Source organism: Chlorocebus sabaeus, chromosome 4 (assembly GCF_047675955.1).
Source record: "Chlorocebus sabaeus isolate Y175 chromosome 4, mChlSab1.0.hap1, whole genome shotgun sequence".
NCBI classification, from domain to species: domain Eukaryota; kingdom Metazoa; phylum Chordata; class Mammalia; order Primates; family Cercopithecidae; genus Chlorocebus; species Chlorocebus sabaeus.
The window spans coordinates 22,054,158-22,067,292 of NC_132907.1; the positions used below are offsets into that span (position 1 = coordinate 22,054,158).

At 37.9% G+C, this 13,135-nt stretch overlaps 1 protein-coding gene across 11 annotated transcripts in view; it reads left to right on the forward strand.

Moving 5' to 3' along the window:
- The window catches only part of FAM169A (family with sequence similarity 169 member A), an 84,915-nt gene that overhangs the window by 40,104 nt on the left and 31,676 nt on the right, over nucleotides 1-13,135 (forward strand). The window lies entirely within an intron of this gene.

A 13,135-nucleotide genomic window follows, 5' to 3' on the forward strand; every position in this document is an offset into this window, starting at 1 on the left:
TTATTTTCTTTAAGTCAATATGATTTATTAACTGCAGAGGGAAAAATGGTAAATTTACAGAGAGAAACCTGGCAGGTACCATGTTAACCAACAGATTATGGTTAACATCACTAGTAATAAGACATATCAACATCATGTACCCCATGATATATGATGTACTGAGAAGGACACAGTGTCATTCTGTAGCATTTTTGCCCAAAATTTATGATCTCAGTTCATTCATGAGAAAACATTAGACAAAGCCAAATTAGTAGAGTTATTCTATAAAGTAACTGACAATCTCCCATAGTATCAAGGTTATGAGTGACAAGGGGAGATGGAGGAGTTATCAAAGACTAGAGTTTAGGGAGATATTAAACTAAATGCAAGAAGGAATTATGGATTGGATTCTGAAACAGAAAAGAACATTAGTGGAATAATGTGTGAAATTTGAATAAGGTCTGTAGTTTAGCTGACAGTATTATAGCAGTGTTAATTTCCTGGTTTGGATAATAGTATTTTGGCTATGTAGGATGTTAACATTAGGGTGAAGGGTATATGGGAGCTCTTTTTAATACTTTTGCAACTTTTCTGTAAGTCTACAGTTATTTTTAAAATAAATAGTTTTTTAAAGTCAACAATATGTCAGAAATCACATTTTTTGTAATTATTGATTGAAACTTAGATGAAAATTTTAGATATCACAAGGATGTGTGAATATATGGCATTTCAAAATTATTTTAATGGCTACATGAGCAAAAATGTCTCCTTTGAGGAGTTTGACTAGGCTGAAAGAAAAAAACTAAAAATACCAGTATAAATGGTTCCCCTAGGAAAGCCTTCAGCCAGCTCATCCTGCTGTGAAGTCCATTGCCAGCAAACCCCACCATACACGCGGAGCTTCTAATTAGCTTTTCAATATCTCATTCTTAATTGTGAACAGATAGTCATAGGTAAGGAAGGTCACTGATGTGAAAAATGGCAATTAAAGCAAAAGAGAATAAAAGAGATTTGGAGGAGAAGACAATGCAAAAAAAAAAGACAATTTTAAAATGTCCTTAAAATTTTTGGAAAAATTAGTCATTGCATTTATGAAATAAGAACAAGAATGTTCATAGAGCTCTTAGAAACTAAAAAAATCCAATACAAGGAACAAAGAGTTGAGGAGATTGATCAGAAAGGAATGCAGAAACAACAAAAAACAAACCCTAAATGATTGTAAATAGGAAGAAATGATAAAATTAGAGGGATTATTTAAATAATACATGTTTCAGAGGAGAGAACAAATTGGAGGAGAAAAAATCAATGAAATAATTCACGAACATTTCTCGAACTGTAGAACACAGTTCTACAGTTCTACAGTTCTACAGGAAATCCAGATTAAAAGGGCCCATTAAGCATCCATCACAATGAATTAAGATCCACCCATACCAAGATTATTGTGAAATTTCAGAGCATCTGGAATAGAGAAAATATTTTGAAAACCTCCATAAAGTAAGAGAATGATTTAGACAAAAGATCAAGAATCAAAATGTTGCTAGAGTTCTCAACAGCAACATGAATACTAGAAGTGGAATACTGCCTTTAAGATACCAAGGGTAAAATGATTTCCAATGTATTTTGTGCCCAGTCAGATTATCAGTAAAGAGTGAGAGTAAAAGAAGGAAATTTCTGGATTGTCAGTCATAAAACAATTTACCTCTCATATACCCCTTTTCCAGAAGTGAGTAGAGTTTGTGCTCTACTAAGATAAAGTAAATCAAGAAGGAAAGATGGGATCAGGAAACTAAGAGAGAAAAGAGAGGAGATCCCAACATCACAGCTATGTCAGTTGTGGAGCTGCTCTCTGTTAAAACCACTAGCTTTATGTGGCTGTTTAAGTTAAATTTTAAAATTCAGTTTCTTAGTCATGCTAGCCACATTTTAAGAGCTCAATGGCCACATGTGGCTAGTGGCTGCTGCACTGGACAGAGTAGATAGAGAACTTCTCCATCATTGCAGAACGATCTTTTGGATGCTCCTTTTTCTAAAGATTGACTGATCTAGATTGGAGCACATCACAAAGCTTTGGGACGTTGATTTAAGAAGATAGAGCTGATAGAATACCTGATATGTTTGAACTTATTGGGGTAAGATTTACATAGTTACTTGAGACTTTCGAGGATAAGGGAGATAAGTAATAAATAGTATTAAGGGAAATCAAAAAATGCAAGAATAAAGAAACATTCATGGTACACTATATGGCTCAGTGTCAAAAGCATTTATGTAGTCATAATGTAAATACTGAAAATTGATGTAACAAATTACAAATTACTGTTTAGGGGTGTTGGGGTTTTTTGTATGGGAAGTGTGTTTATTTTGGAGTTGAGATTGGGGTGTGTGAATGTATCTAAGAGCTAAATTCTCACCTTCCAAGTTCTAGCTGTCTATGCGTAAAATGGAAAAATCAAGAAATAGAAATCAAGAAGTATAGTAAGTTACTTAGATAAGTAGAAATAAATACCAAAAATATCAGCTAAATGACTTCAAAGTGGTTGCTTTTGGGTTGTAGAAAATGTGTGCTTGTGTGTGTGTGTGTGTGTATCAGTAAAGTGGTCACAGAGCTGCTTTTTTTTTTTTTTAAGTCTTATGTGACTATTATATTCTAAACAATGTTATGGATAACTGATTAAAAACAAGAAGTATACATTTTAAAAAATGAGGCCATGTCTAGAGTGTAATCACTATCTACCACAAAACTGGCTGAACTTTATAAATCCTTCTTGACCTGGAATGATCAGGACTATCTGTTAAAGGGTTATGCTAACTAGAAAATTAATGGAAAATCTCATACAGTTATTAAAATAATACAAAACAAATCACTGGTTAATTCAGTGGAAGTTTTGTGACTGTTGGCCTATATCAAGAAATATATAAAGTTGCCAATTTCTATAAATCACATACCATATTTTAGTGTAGGTGATCTCAGAGAAAAAACACAATTGAGGTCGCTATCATTAGCCGCTATTTTTGAAGTACTCATTGTTATTTGGCTTCAGCTGTCAATTGCCTTGATCCGATTTGACGACTTAATATTTTGGGGAAGAACAATCTAGTCAACAACTATTATAAGTCAGTTTAGCTCACTACTGAAGGGATTTATGACCAATAATACCAGGAAGTGTATTTCTGGTTTTTGTAATCTTCATTTGAGATAATTTGTAATGGAAGCATTTTTTCTTGTCCACATTTGCTAGTCAGCTTTCCTTGTGGCTTCCAGACCTCTTACTAGGGGCTATATCCATGATCTTCTCTACCTTTTTGGACAGATTACTTACTTCCTGTTCACTAAAATTCAGATTTCTGGGCCTTTTAAGATTATTTTAAGAAGTAACAAACATTGTGATGTAAAGCAATAAGGATTGACAGTTTAACTAAAAGTGATACCCAGCTGAATTTTTTGTTGGGAGAGTGAGGTTTTATTTTAAGGACTTGAGTCTGTCTAGGTGTGATCCTTGTCTTTGGGAAATGTGCAAGGCGTGTGAGAGTCCCATACTACTCTGTGGCTACCTGAAATGTATCATTGGGAAACGAGATGGCTGCTTTGTTTAGGTGAAGTTCTAGCTATCTAAACAACCACATGCTTGCCAATAAGGGTTCTGTTTATTCGAGAGAGAGAGTTGACTTTAGTGGAAACACAAAGATGATTCGTTGTGGGTTCAGCTCTCAAAGCACCAAAAATCTAGTGGATGAGACAAAAAAAAATCACAACATCATAGTTGATAAGCTATATTATTAATCATAATTCAGTTTCATAAGTAATATATTTGAGGTATCAACAATACCAGTCATTGAAGAGTGAGTAGTTAATTTTGCCTGGAGGAAGGTGTGACTGGGAAAGTGATATTTAAAAGTAGCTTTGAAGGGTGAGTAGGTTGTCTGTAAGAGAAGCGGGAAGGGAAAGAATATTCTTGGTAAACATATGAATGGAATATAAATATATGGAGAAGGCACAGAGTCATGAAAGTTTTGGGCATATTTGGAACTGTATCCTAAATAAGGTGGTGGGACTAACAAGTAGAAGAAGTGAAGATGGAGGTCCCACTGCAAAGGATCTTAAATGTCCTACTAAGAAGTGTGGCACTTTATTGGCCAGGAAGCTATCAAATAATTATATGTAGAAGTAAATGATTAAATATTTTTGGAGCACTTGGAAAATCGTATTTTAAAGTCAGGGAAGTCAATTAAAAGAGTTGTTTTAGTAGTTCAGGTGAATGAAGGACCAGAACTAGGAAAGCACCAGTAGTCGTGGAGCAGGGAACATACGAGGGATAGTTTCAGGTGAACAGAGTGTGGTAACTCCATAGTGTGTAGGGAGGGAGAGGAGGAACTAGTGATGAATCTGAGTGGCTTTGGCTTGGGTGCTTAGGTATTGGTGAGAGGCTGTTAATTAAGATTGGGAACATAAAACAAGGAGTAGTTCGATAATACTTTAATTCACTTTTGACATATGTGTCCCTAAGGCATATATAAGTAGACATAACATAGTTAGAAATGTAAGTTGGAGCACGTGGAAGAGGTATAGATATTTATGTGGGCCCCGGAATACTTAAAGTAATTTTACAGCGTGGATGAGATCACTCAAAACTGTTGCATAAAGTGAGTGTATTTGTGAATATTGGTATGAGGAAATTACACTGAAAACAGCCTAAAGTAACCAAACATAACTGGAGGGGGTATCCTGGCTAAAGGTAGTCTCTCCTGAGATGTGACCACTGATGACCTGAGAGTTAACAAGGAAATGCCTATCTGCTGAGAGATAAGAGGAAAGTTAGCTGAGGCTGCTAGCTGTCCATAAAATATTTGTGGTTCGTTTTCTATGTTCTAGTCATTGGCCAGAGCTGGCCAGTCAGTGATTCTATTTCCCAGTCACTATTACAACTACATGGGGCTGTGTGACTACTTCTCTACAAAATAATGAAAAAGATGATGCATGTGACTTTGCGTCAGGGTGGTTAAGATGCATCCCTTTTCCTCATCTATACAGAGGACTTTGAAGATGTAAGGGATGAGGAAGCCACAGGATAAAAGGAACTTGGTGGCCCTGGTGAATGAACCACACTTCCCAGTATTTACATCCTTTATAGCCTGTTTGAATCTGGGCTGGCTCTATAACTTGCTTTAACCAGGAGAATGTATAACATTGTGCTCAGTCTTAAGAAGGCTGGCAGGTTCCACTTTGGCACTCTTAGAAGCTAGTCACCATGTAAGAAATACAACGACCTGGAGACCACTCTGAGGTGAGGAGACCCCAGCAGCTCCGTTGAAGAGAACTGAGGTTCTGGTTGACAAGTCCAACTCTTCTTCAAACAGCAGCCAGCACAGACTGTCCCACTGTGAGAGTGAGGCTGTTGGGTCTTCTGACATCCCAGTGCCCTAGCTGATGCCATATGAGAGTTGTGATAAATAGGAAATAAATTTTAGTTCTAAGCCAGTATGTTTTGGGCTGGTTTTTAGTTCCTGTGTGATTGTGAGGAGGAAACCATCCACTTCCCAGGAACGTGGAACTTTTATTATGTTAAGCATTCCAGGTTTGGTTGGTTACGGCAGCTAGCTTTGCCTTAACTAATGTATAGAGCATGAAGACTATAATGAGAATACCTAGTGGTATATGACAAGGTTGCTCATCTGAGGATAATCCCGTTGTCTGAAATTCACTTTATGTATGTCTTCAACGGAGACAGTCACACACTGATGGCTTCGTGAGGTGTTAAGTTTTAAGGGGAGAGGAGAGAAGGCATATTCCTGAGTGTACAAAGAATGAACGGTGAGTCTATGAGAATAAGCAGCTACTCAGTTGTGGCAGAATATCTGTTCTTGAATTCAATACATAGACCTGAGTGGTGTCACTGAAATTTATTCATTTATTAAAAAGTTGATCATAAGTGCCATATAGATAGGGAAAGGGAGGTGGGGGAAGTGTGAGAAAGAGCAAGAAGAAGAAATTGAGAGATAGTTACAGATATTTTGTAAGCTCTGTCCTCTTAGAACTTAACATTTTAGAAGAAGACATGGCAATGAATGGACAAGTAGATGATATGCTGTCAGATGCTGTGAAGACAACCAAAGTAAATTAAAAGAATGGAATGTGTGGGATGGCAGGTACTCTTTTAAATAGAATAGTTAGGGGAAGTCTCTGTGAATGAAGTGGTGGAATAATGAGATCAGGAGAAGAAGTTTTCAGGCAAAGAACTGAAAATGCAGAAGCCCTGAAGCAGAAACAAGTTTGGGATATTTCAGAAATACTAAGAATAGTGTGGCCAGAGTATAGTGATTGATATGGGTTAGGAGAGAGGCAGGGACTGTATCCTGAAAGGTTTTTTAGGCCAAAGAAAGAATTTGAATTTTATTCTGGAGGTGATGGGAAACTGTTGAAGGGTTTTGGGTATATGAGTAACATCTGGTTTGTCTTTTATTTTTTTTATTTTTTATTTATTTTTTTGAGACGGAGTCTCGCTCTGTCGCCCAGGCTGGAGTGCAGTGGCCTGATCTCAGCTCACTGCAAGCTCCGCCTCCCGGGTTCACGCCATTCTCCTGCCTCAGCCTCCTGAGTAGCTGGGACTACAGGCGCCCGCCACCTCGCCTGGCTAGTTTTTTGTATTTTTTAGTAGAGACGGGGTTTCACCATGTTAGCCAGGATGGTCTCGATCTCCTGACCTCGTGATCCGCCGATCTCGGCCTCCCAAAGTGCTGGGATTACAGGCTTGAGCCACTGTGCCCGGCCTGGTTTGTCTTTTAAAAAGGCAACTCTGGCTGCTCTGTGGGAAACTGGGTGCAGGGGTTCTGGGTGCTGGAGAGATGGCAGGGTTAAGAGTTCGGCTAGCTAAGAGGCTATTGTAGAAGCCCTTGTGAGAGGTGATGGTAGCTTAGACAAGGGAGATGGGGTAAAGGTGGTAAGAAGTGATCATGTTTGAGATTAGTTATGAAGATACTGCTGCAGGATTTCTGATGGATTGTATGTGGGCTGTGAAGGAAGAGTCAAAGATTAGTTCCTAGAGTGGGCGAGTGGGGGTGAGATTTACTAAAAAATTGGTAAACTAGGTGGAGTAGGTTTTGGGGCTGTCTATGCAAAATCTGATTATAAATGGTTTACTGGGCCAGGCACAGTGGGTCACACCTGTAATCCCAGCACTCTGGGAGGTGGAGGTGGGTGGATCCCTTGAGGTCAGGAGTTTGAGACCACCCTGATAAACATGGTGAAACCCCACCTCTACTAAAAATACAAAAATTAGCCGGGTGTGGTGGCAAGTGAGTGTAATCCCAGCTACTTGGGAGACTGAGGCAGCAGAATTATTTGAACCCAGGAGGCGGAGGTTGCAGTGAGCTGAGATCTCGCCACTGCACTCCAGCCTGGGCAACAGAGTGAGACCCTGTCTCAAAAAAAAAAAAAAAAAAAAAAACCAAAAAAAACCCAAAAACCTAGCTCTTAAATGATTTATTGGAGTCACTTGTAAGTTGATATTTTATTTCCATTTTTAACAACTGAGATATTCATATACCATACAAGTCACCCATTTAAAGTATACAGTTCAGGCTGGGTGCGGTGACTAACTCCTCTAATCCCAGCACCTTGGGAGACTGAGGTGGGTGGATCACTTGAGGTCAGGAGTTTGAGGCCAGCCTGGCCAACATGGTGAAACCCCATCTTTACTAAAAATACAAAAAATTAGCTGGGCGTGGTGGTGCACACCTGTAATCACAGATACTAGGGAGGCTGAGGCATGAGAACTGCTTGAACCCAGGAGATGGAGTTTGCATTGAGCCAAGATGGCACCAGTGCACTCCAGCCTGGGCAACAGAGTGAGACTCTGCCTCAAAAAAAAAAGATATATTTCAGTTTTTAAAAATACATTCACAGAATTATACAATTGTTACCACAGCTAATTTTAGGTAATTTTCATCCCTCCACTAAAGAAACTCTACTCATTAACAGTCTCTCCCCATTTCCTCCCCACTTCTAGGCCCCAGCCCTCAACAACCACTAATCTATTTTACATAAATGGAATCGTGTAATATGTGAATTTTTGTGTCTGGCATCTCTTGCTTAGCATAATGTTTTTAAGTTTTATTCATATTGTAGTGTGTATCAGCACTTTATTCCTTTTCATGACCAAATATTACCTTGTATAGATATACCAGTTTTGTTATTCATCAGTTGACGAATAACAGTTTGGGGTTGTTTCTGTTTTTTGTCTTGTTGCTATTTTGAATAATGCTGATACGAACATTTGTATACAAGTTGTTGTTTGGACATGTCTTCACATCTCCTAGAGTGTGTATGTAGTTGTGGAATTGCTGGGTCATATGGTAACTAACTCTGTTTCGCCTTTTGAGAAACTGCCAAACTATTCTTTCATAGACCTTGTTACATTCCCACTAGCAATGTGTGAGTTTGCAGTTTCTCCATATCTTAGCCAGCACTTGCTGTTTGTCATGTTGATTATAGTTTACCTAGCAGGTGTGAAGTGCCATTGTAATTTTGATTTGTGTTTTCCTAGCAGCTAAGAATGTTGAGCAGCTTTTCACATACTTATTGGCCATTTGTATATCTTCTTTGAATAGAAATATTTCAAATGATTTGCCTTCTTTTTACTTTGAGACTAGTCTTGCTCTGTCACCTAGGCTGGAGTGCAGTGGTGCAATCTCAGCTCACTGCAACCTGTGCCTCCTGGGTTCAAGTGATTCTCCTGCCTCAGCCTCTTGAGTAGCTGGGGTTATAGGTGTGCGCCACCACGCCCAGCTAATTATTGTATTTTTAGTAGAGACAGGGTTTTGCCATGTTGGCCAGGCTGGTCTTGAACTCCTGACCACAGGTGATCCACCCGTCTTGGCCTCCCAAAGTGTTGAGATCACAGGTGTGGACCACCGTGCCTAGCCATCATTTGCCATTTTTAATTGGGTTGTTTAAAAAAACATTTTCCCTAGCTTTATTGTGGTATAACTGACATACAGAAACCTGCCCATATTTAAAGTTTAAAATTGTGCTTTGGCATACATATATATATAACTGTGAAACCATCACCACAATCAAGATAATAAACATATCTGTAATCTTAAGTTTATCTATGCCCTTTTGTAATCTCTTCCTCCCTCCCGTTTGTTCCCGAGGAAACACTTTGCTGCCTGTTAGTGTAGATGAGCTTGCTTTTTCTAGGATTTTATATAAATAAGGACATACAGTATATACTTTTTCTGGCAGTTGGGTGGCGGGGATGGGGTCTGGGTTCTTTCAGCACAATTTGAGATTCATCCAGTTATAATTCATAGACCATATAATTAACTTTTCTAGAGTGTAGAATTCAGTAACTTTTAGTATATTCATATATTTACACAGCTATCACCACTATCTAATTCCTGAACATTTTCATCACCTCAGAAAGAAGTCCTGTACTAACTGGCAGTCACTTCCCGTTTCCCTTACCCCCCACAGTCCCTTGAAACCGCTAATCTAGTTTCAGTCTAGGTTGTCTTTTTATTTTTGAGTTGTAAGAGCCCTTTATACATGTTAGATACAAGACTCTTGTTAGATATATACTTTGGAAATGTTTTCTCCCATTCTGTGAGTTGTCTTACTTTCTTGATGGTGTTCTTGGAAGCCCAGAAGTTCTTAATTTTGATGAGGTCTAATGTATCTACTTTTTCTTTTGTCACTTGTGCTTTTGGTTTTATATCTAAGAAGGCTCTGCCTAACCCAAGGTGACAAAGGCTTGCACCTGTGTTTTATTCTAAGAATTTTAATAGTTTTAGATCTTATATTTAGGTTTAGAATCCATTTGCAGTTATAATTTGTATGCGATTCAAGGAACCTCTGCCTCCTGGGTTCAAGTAATTCTGCTGCCTCAGCCTCCCAAGTAGCTGGGATTACAGGCACTTGCCACCACACCTAGCTAATTTTTGTATTTTTAGTAGAGGTGGGGTTTCACCATGTTTGTCAGGGTGGTCTCAAACTCCTGTTGTCAGGGGATCCACTCGCCTCAGCCTCCCAGAGTGCTGGGATTACAGGCGTGAGCCACCGCGCCTGGCCCAATAAACCATTTATAATCAGATTTTGCATAGACAGCCCCAAAACCTACTCCACCTAGTTCTTTGTCAAGATTAGTTTGGCTATTTGGGCTCCTTATTTTTATATGTGTTTAGGATGAATTTGACAATTTTTGCAAAACAGTTGGCTAGGATTTTGAGTCTGTAGGTTGTTTTGGGAAATATTGACATTTTAGCAATATTAAGTTTTTAGATCTATGAACATGAGATGTCTTTCCATTTATTTTAGGTGTTCTCTAATTTCTTTTAACAGTGTTTGTAATCTCTATTTTACAAGTTTTGCATGTCTTTTGTTAAATTTATTATTTTTTGATGCTATTATGAATGAATTGTTTTCTTAATTCCATTTTTTGGATTGTTCGTTGCTAATGTATAGAATACAAATTATTTTTATATATTGATCTTGTATCCTGCAACCTTGCTGAACTCATTGGTTTTAATGTTTTTTTTTTTAAAAGTGGATTCCTTAGAATTTTCTGTATATAAGATCATGTTACCTGCAAATAAAGACTGTTTTGCATTTAGCTTCCTGATATTGAATGCCTTTTCTTTCTTTTTCTTGCCTAATTATTCTGACTAGATCCTGTAGTACAATGTCGAAATGCAAGTGGTGAGAGTAAATATCCTTGTCTTTTTCCTGATCTTAGGAGGAAATACCCGGTGGTTCACCATTATCATGCTAACTCTGTTTTTTTTTTGTACATGCCCTGTATTTGAGGAAGTTGAGTATTTTTTTCATGAAAGGTTGGGTTTTATCAAATGCTTTTTCTGCAGCTATTGAGATGATCAAGTAGCTTTTGTTTTATTTACATTCAGATAAGCTCTTTCATTCTTGATTTTGAAGTCTCATGCTTTACAGAGGTTAAAGATAGGCATTAGTAGTCATCAGCATTTGGATAAATGGCAGAAGGCTTGGGGGTGAATAACAATACTCAGAGCACATAGAAAAGAGAAGGCTAAATATGGAATTCTGAGGAATATAAGCAATCTAACATGTACAATGCTATATTAAATGTAATCTGAGCTAGTAAATTTAATGAAAACTTTACCTAAGACAACAGGTTATAGTTTTTGCTTTACTAGATAAATCCACAGCTTTTGGTGGATCTTAAAAGTCCCTGATAATATGGAAAGTTTTTCTGCTCTTTGATTGCATTTGTATGAGTCAGACCCTGGAGAGCAGAAGTATTAATATGCACAGTGTAGGAGAAGGAAGAGAACCGCATGATTTTCTGATTTTCTGAAAGGAACATGTACATGGCAAGTAAATAGTAGAAGAAATTTAAACTTTGTGAACGCATTGCTTGTTCCGTGAACTGGCCGTTTTAACACTAGTCTGAGATGCTGGAATTTCCCTTTTCTCTACTAGAAGGAATGTTTCTGTGAAAATAGAAAAAAAATCAATTTATGAGAAACTTTCTGCATATAAGTAGTATTCTTTTGTAAGGAGCCTGAAGCATGCAGAGTAATGAACAACCATAGATCCTCAGACTTTGTATTGAGAACTAGAACTAGACAGTGCTTTCTCTTCTCATTCATTTTTGCTTTGTACTTCAAACTTGACTACTACTACTTATCAAATAATGTCTCTTAATTTTATGATGACTACTGTTGTTACTATGAAAACCCCTCAATTTCAAGGTATTAAAAACATAATGGTTGCGTTAGCTTGTTGATGAGACTGTTACCAGAAAGGGGTCCAAGAGAGGGTTTTTGGGTCTTGCACAAGAAAGAATTCAGGGCGAGTCCTTAGAGTAAAGTGAAAGCAAGTTTATTAGGAAAGTAAAGGAATAAAAGAATGGCTATTTTACAGACAGAGCAGCCCCAAGGGCTGCTGGTTGCCCATTTTTATGATTATTTCTTGATGATATGCTAAACAAGGGGTGGATTAGTCATGCCTCCCATTTTTCAGACCATATTGGGTAACTTCCTGATGTTGCCATGGCATTTGTAAACTGTCGTGGTGCTAATGGGAGTGTAGCAGTGAGGACGACCAGAGGTCACTCTCATTGCCATCTTGGTTTTGGTGAATTTTAGCCAGCTTCTTTACTGCAACCTGTTTTATCAGCAAGGTATATATGACCTGCATCTTGTGCCAACCTCCTGTCTCATCCTGTGACTTTGAATGCCTTAACTGTCTGGGAATGCAACCCAGTAGGTCTCAGCCTCATTTTAGCCAGCTCCTATTTAAGATGGAGTTGTGCTGGTTCAAACACCTCTGACAATATTACTTGTTAGATTCGTACAAGAAATCTAGACCCTTAGATATAGCCTAACTGTCAGCAGTTAAGATCTAAGTATATTGGCTGGGTGCAGTGGCTCACGCTAGCACTTTGGGAGGCCAAGGTGGGGCTGATCACCTGAGGTCAGGAGTACAAGACCAGCCTAGTCACCATGGTGAAACTCGTCTCTACTAAAAATACAAAAATTAGCTGGGTGTAGTGGTGGGAGCCTGTAATCCCAGGTGCTTGGGAGGCTGAGGCAGGAGAATTGCTTGAATTCAGGAGATGGAGGTTGCAATGAGACAAAATTGGCCATTGCACTCCAGCCTGGGCAACAAGAGTGAAATTTCATATCAAAAAAAAAAAGAAAAAAGAAAATAAAAAGATGTAAGTATATTACCATATGCATTACCTATTCTAAATTTAAATTAGTTGGTAGTCTCGGAGATTGTTCCAGAAGGTTATGTAAGTAATCCAATTCAGTCATAAATAATTCAGATCACTTGGTTGAACTGAAGAAAAGTTGTTATATTGATCAACTCATTAAGTGATATGATTGGTAAGACAATTTGTGAGGTGTTTATTTGACATTTTGTTTCTTGCTTGAACTACATTATTGGAGTTACCCAAAATCATATGAATAATCTGAGAATAATAGATTATTTTATTTGAGGCAAAAATGATAGAATAATGACTGATAACTATGAATTCTAATATTAACAGGAAGTATGACACACCACCACGTTCCCTCAACTTGTAAACTACCTTGATATATTAAAGGAGTTAATACATGTATTGGAATGGTCAAAACTCAGATATAGAGCAGGGTTCTTAAAAGACAAATCAGCATGACT